The following is a 7015-nucleotide window of genomic DNA, read 5'->3' on the forward strand; positions in this document are numbered from 1 at the left end:
CTATATATTCATGAAATTAAAATCCTCACAGGGACAACAGAAAGTGGCACTCGCTTACACTTACACACACACACACACACACACACACACACACACACACACGATATAAAACTGATCCTTCTCCTGGAGAATACTAATGCACTTAGGCCTATTAAAGGCTTTGAGAAATTCTAAAGTGCTTGATTTTGTATTCTAATATGTTTAACATGGACTTATTTCACAATACCTTTTGAACAGTGCTCTGTAGAACACACAGGCTACTAATGACAGATGTGCAAAGAGCTATAGGAACAAAGAAAAAACCACCTCATCAAACGGGTGGGGGTTGTGGTGAGACAGCATAGGGACTTGGCCACAGGACGGGAAAATAATTAGCTGACTGCAAACCCCTCCACTTCCTACTCAAAAGCACAGAAGTAACTAATTTTATGTCCCTTTTCAACTGCCTGTTTAAACTACTAACCCCAAGGTGCGACCACTAAACAACCTTTCTTAGGGTGGCATAATGAGCAGTTAGCCAGCTTGCCCCCACAGCCCAGGAGCCAACATAGTTATTACTAAGCAAAGCAGCTGGAAAAGGAAGTCACCAGAATCTATAATGGGAAATTCTTCAAGCCTGCCTTAGTAAAAAAGCCCACCTTTCGGCGCAAGCTTATGTCCCCAGCTTATGAAAGCAGCCAAGCAGGGCCAGCCCCTGAGCCAGTTCAGAATTCCTCTGGGGTTTCCTCTCAATTTCTATCTCGGGGAACCTAAGAACCACAACACTGGGAGCAGCGAGGTCTTCTAGGAAAAAAAATCATATCTGAACTACACATAGAAGTCAAATTAGAGCTAACGCTCAGGAAAGCAAAATCAGGGAAATGAAGTGGACATTCTAGGCAGATTAAATACCATAAGGAAAGCTTCAGAAAGGAGTAACACCGGTCTCTAATAGTCTCCGTATCTTTGGCCATTAAAGAAACTTTACAACTCCTTTGTCTGTTGACACCTTTCCATCAGTTACATAACCATCTTCTATGAAAACCAGACACCGAGCTAAGGAGGCTGTACTTTGGGGATCTCCTGAAAGGACTAACACAGCCATGCTTGAATTTTAGAAAGATGCACTGGCAGCCATGTGGAAGAAATAAATTAAGGGAAGGAGACTGGAGGCAGAGAGGAGACTTAGAACCCAGCAGTGGCAGGGAAGACCCAGTGTAACCAGGGTGACCAGGATTTGGCTTAGGTGAGCAGAGTAGAGACAGCTTAGGAGTTCCTGAGGAGGAGGGGAGAGGTAGATGTGGCTGGGTTTAATTAACAATGGAGAGAGAAATGACTGCCTGGTAACTTTTTTTTTTTTAAGGTAGGTACTGACTGATACTAAGGGGAAATTAACTAGAGATAGCACCTGAGCTGTAATGATTCTACTAGAGGCCCAGGTATAGTCCCTAGGCCTAGCCTGTGATCAGGGCCATCTCGACGGCACCCACCCTGGTTCCCCTTCACCATCAGCTATCAGAGCCTGTGGGCTGGGAGGAGGGACCAAGAGGTCGGCCGCTCCACCCACTCACCAGTCCCGTCCCCCACCACCACCCACCCCATTTCCCCGTTCGCCATCAGCAATCGGAGCCTGCTGGCCGGGGAACCAAAAGGTGGTCAGTGCACCTCATAGTGACTGGTCGAGTGGTCGTTCTGCTGTTATGATCGCTGGGCTTTTATTATATAGGATTTAGGAAACTTTTTCTTAAATGGCAACCTACTATATTGTATCATATACTTCACAATTATAACTTTCAATCACTGGTTATAAAAACAGACTATAAGATCTAATGTATCAAAATTCACTTAATTATGGGTCTTTGATATACATAATTTGTGAAGTGTACTATGAGCTCAACATCCATTTACAGTCAAAATGTTGACATTTTATAGATTCTGTAGCTTCAATAGGCTAAGGCATAGCAGATTGTTGGATTTTTTATTGCAACACTAGAGGCCTGGTGCACAAAATTCAGCACGGATAGAGTCCCTAGGCCTGGCCACCAATCAGGGCTGATCGAGGCGTTTCGGCTGCCAGCCGGGGCCTTCCTTGGTTCCACGCCGCCCCCTGGTGGTCAGCACACATCATAGCGAGCGATAGAACTTGTGGTCAAACTCCCACAGGGACAATTTGCGTATTAGCCATATATATATATATATATATATATATATATATATATATATATATATGATTATTTCCTCCCATAAGGAAGTTTTAATCTCAAATACCTATAATTGTTAAATGTAATGAGTGAAGGCAGCTTCCTGTAGTACAATAGGGAGTGACTGCAAACTGGTAAAATGGACAAGAGGCAGACTAGTAAGGGAACAGCTACTCTTCAACTCAAAGCTAATATTGCTATGTGGGAACAGTTGCCAAATCTTTCCAGATCTTCCTATGTTAAAAGACAAGTTGGAAGGGGCAAGGACCATATAGGAAATCTCTGTACCTGCTGCTCAGTTTTGCTGTGAACCTAAAATTGCTTAAATTAATAAAGTCTATTTTTTTTATTGGAAATTTGAAAAATTTAATGAAAAAAATCTCAAATTATAAATGTTGGCAATGGTACTCAGGGGCTGGCAACAATAGGAAATTTCAAATAATTTAAGAATATGAAAATTGGTACTAATATTTTTAAAATAAAGATAATTGCCATTTACAGAGTACCTACTATGTGCCAGAGAATATTCTAGTTTCTTTACATGTACTATATCTAAAATCCTTCAAAATGCATGCATTGCTTTTGTGTAGAAACTCTCTGGAATGGACTTGCTTTCTGAATGGGAAGTCAGACGTAGTCCTGCCAGAGGTAGATGAGCTTTAGAGAGGCTGGTGAGGGATTCATAAACAATAAGCCAGGGCTAAGAGGCAATAAGCATTGGTTAAGAGGCAATGGCTCCAGGCCCACTAATTCTATGCAGTGGAAAAAGGGAAGTCATTTGTCATATGCTTACTATGTGCCAGAGACAACAATAAATGATTATATACTAGTATAATACTTAAATATCAACAATTCTGCACAAGAGGAATCACAATTCCTAATTTTACAGATGGAAGCGCAGAGAAATTGAGTAACTTGCCAATAGGTCATATTGTTAGTCTATAGTATATAGTTATACTAACAATATGTTAGAGCCAGAATTGGAATCCATGATAGTTCGATTACAAAGCTTTCAACCTAAAGTCAAGCTGCTTTTCCTAAAGTCAATAATTTTTGCTTACTTCCATTTATGTTGCTCAAATTCATTTTGTCTTTTATCTCTAACATAATGTTCACATCAAGTAACCTGAGGAAACTATAGACTTTCCAGTAGGCAGTAAGAATTCAGGTAGTCAATCGTTCCTCTCACTCCAGTAGCCCTAGGACTATTAAGGTTATGTGAACACCCAAGTTTGTACTGCCAGTTAATGACACATCAGGATCTCCTGACTTCTGGTACAGGGCTTCTTTCATTAAGATTATTAGTCATCCCAGAGTAAAAAAGATAGCAATTCTGATAAACATAATTCCCAAATTAGGTTTTCTTACTGAATATAAAATAAAAATAGCACCAGAATTATCATCCACTTTATTAAAATAATGCAGAAATCCTTTACTTGAGACAGCTGATATCCCTAAGCAAAAAGTAATGGAGAAGGATTACTATTTTAAAACTTAGAATTTACATAGTTAATTGCAGATAATAGTTACCATTTACAGCATGTTATGCTTTTAGACCTAAGAAAATACAAATAAAGTAACCTGACTTTAGATATCGAGAGAGAGAGAAACCAGGATAATTAGGATGGTAACTGTTAAGACCATCAGTTTTCAATATTGTCTGACTGCAGGGACAACACAGGGAAATACTTAACAGCTTCACTTCTGAGGAATCTTTAAATTTTGGGATTAGTGGGTATCACCTGGGACATTTTCAACTACAACTAACTGAAAATCCAGGCTGAAAGTGGTTTAAACAGTACGGGGTTATTAATCTTCTACAGCAAGAGGCCCAGAGGCAGGAATTGTCTCGGAACTGGTTACTTCAGCATCACAATCTTATCACGGACATTCCAGCTTTCTACTCTGTAGTCAGCCTGTTTTCCTTCCCTGATCCAAGCAGTTCCACATGTCCACGTAGCACAATATCCAAAACATTTCCTTTCAGACTTCTTTATAATTGAGAAAATGTTTGAACAGCTCCCCAGCAGACTTCTCTCCTCCAACTCCCACTGACCAAGAGTAGGTTCAGAGCCCTGCTTTCACAATAACTAGCAGCAGGAACTGAACCATCATCATTGGCGTAAACAATCATTATTTACTTGCTGGGGTTGAAAGAGCACAGCCTCCAATCAGTAGGTGGCTTTGCAGATAACCAGATAACAACAGGTGTTCTCCCAAGAAGTCAGGGGAAGAGGATTTGCGTGGGAAACAAAACAGTGTGCTTTAGAGCAAGCTTCTATAGGAAGTAGAACAAACTACAGAACGAGTCCCATTCCTACCCAGAAAGTCCGGAATCATGGTGATACCTGTTATTCAGAAGGTGGAATATGTCACTTGAGCCTAGTCAACATGACTCTCAATTTCCATTTTCATGGCAGACAAACATATTATTATGCTCTGGTTAAACACTCTTTGTTGTCATCTATGAGTTTCCCATTTACCTTGCCTTGTCAGTAAAACTTAGATGAGGAAATACACATAAAACTCATCTCACCTTTAGGAGAGGCATGAGGAAGATAAGGAAGAATTTCTTAAGGTTAACAAAAAAAGGAGATTACATTCATAGAGAAAGGGAATAAAAAACATGCTCTTTCCTAAAATGAAATGTTTGAGTTATACGGAGTTAAAAGAAGATTAAGAGTTGGAAGGTAAATGAGAGAACTGGGGGGTAGGGGTGGAGGCAGGAATCTGAAGGAGGGAAGAAAAATCAGATACTTTCACTGTCAGCAAGAGCTGTTGACCTTACATTTGGAGAAGGGACAGATATGAAAAATGAGGGAGGTAGGTAGCACAAACATTCACAATTTAGGAAGTTTTATATTATTCATTAAAATACCATTCAAAACATTTCAACTTTTGCACAGTGCACCTTCAGAATAACCAATCAGTGTCCGTCTGCCCAAAAATCTTTTAAGTATAAGTTGTAGTATACTGCACAGATCATTTTTTACTAGCTAGCTTTAACATGTATGTCATGAGTTAAAAAGGCAGATTTAACAAAAATAGGTGGATATCATTTTTTCTGGAATCATACCATTCCCGGAATGTACTTGTTTCCTAATTATCCAAGTTTAGTTTATAAATGTGTAATATTTCAACAACAAAAAAAAAAAACTTCAAGTATTTTATAAAAGAACTTATAGGAATAAAGAGTACCTAAGTTAAATTTTTATAACATTACAAAATATGTAGATATTGTCACATGACCAATTATACATCCATTACTTCTGGCTCAAAAAATAAATAAAATGGATCCTTTCTGCATTTGTTCAAAGCATTTACAGATCCTCTTAAACCAACTTCAGAACTCCTTAGATTAATAATTACTGCTTTAGAATCTCACCTTATTTGGGAGGCCAAAAAAAATAAATACATTTCAGATCAGTCGCTTCCCATATTTACCAGCCTTAGCAGCAAAGGACTTTGGAATATTTGAAAAATTCAACTCAAACCTCAAAGAATAAAATTTTGTCAGCAATGAGAATACTTAACAGAATATACTAAAGGCTTAAAGCAATTAATTCCAAAGGTGTGGTTCTAAAAAAGTATTTTGGCAATAGTAGTACTAGTTTAGTACATCAATATTCATACAAGTGACACTTTCTGAGGGGACAAACTTATGTTTGTTTCAATTAAAAAAAATGAGCCATTTTCATAAGAATATCTTGTAAGATTAGCTCTTACAGGTTACTACACAACTCTATTTAGAAAAAGACTTCTAAGAACTCTGTGAACTTAATTTTCCAAAAAGAAAGCCACTGTTAGATAAAAGAGCATGCTACTCTTTCTGGTTAAATGCCACGAATTTTTACCTTTTGAAAGTTCTGAACAAGTAGAACAAGTGAGACAAAAGAACCAAGAAACAGCTGAAGTTCAATCAGCAATAGGCCTCATTTTAGCCAAATTGATTTTGTAGTGAATTTTTACGAATCTATCTAATTTAAAATTATTCTACACCTTAACTTACTTGCTTGGGAAAAATTAGTAGAGTAACAGATAAAATTGCCTCTAATCGTTTGTTCAACAGGGGCTTAATTTTATTCTCTTAAAACACGTATCTTTACAATGGGTGAACAGTTTATTTTAAAAAGGTTAGGGTTGAGCGATGTTAACATCTTTACATCAAAATACATGCTGTGACACTAGTAAGTAAATACACTTGCATTAATTCATACGGTGACATAAAGAGGCGGTACTAATTTTTGAAAACCATTAGAGGCCACAGATATCTGGAATATAAAAGGAGAAGCAAACCAGGTGACAGTAGAAACGGCTGAAATCATTTGAACTGCAAAATATTTCTAACCTGACCCGGCTGAAAAGGAAAACCTCCTAGGAAGACAACAGAACCATCATGATGACTATGACCGTTCCCGAGGTGGGAGCAAGAACAACAGTGAGCAATGCACAGAGACCGGCGGCTGTCAGAGAGGAGGGGAGCTGGCACAGGGTGAATCTTAAATCAGAGACCTAAGAGGATTGAGGATGTCACTCCCAGGGGACAACTCGCTGAGAAAAACTCAGGCTTCCCTTTCCTCGGATGTTGCAACCGTTCCTTTACCCCCCCCCCCCCCCCCACACACACACACACCCATTTCCCACTCTTTGTGAATCTGGGACATTACGCTTCACAATGCTTTTTGGCCACGTAAAATATCTTAACACTTTAGCCAAAGCGGCCATCAGGTGGCCAGAGGGAAAGGGTAGTGAGGAAGGAAGCAGGGCAGAGCGAGGGATCTTGGAAAGAGCCCATGAGCCAGATTACAGTCAGCGGCCGTGTGTCAGGAGGGCTG

The sequence above is a fragment of the Myotis lucifugus genome, unplaced genomic scaffold, assembly GCF_000147115.1.
Source record: "Myotis lucifugus unplaced genomic scaffold, Myoluc2.0 scaffold_201, whole genome shotgun sequence".
Classification (NCBI taxonomy): domain Eukaryota; kingdom Metazoa; phylum Chordata; class Mammalia; order Chiroptera; family Vespertilionidae; genus Myotis; species Myotis lucifugus.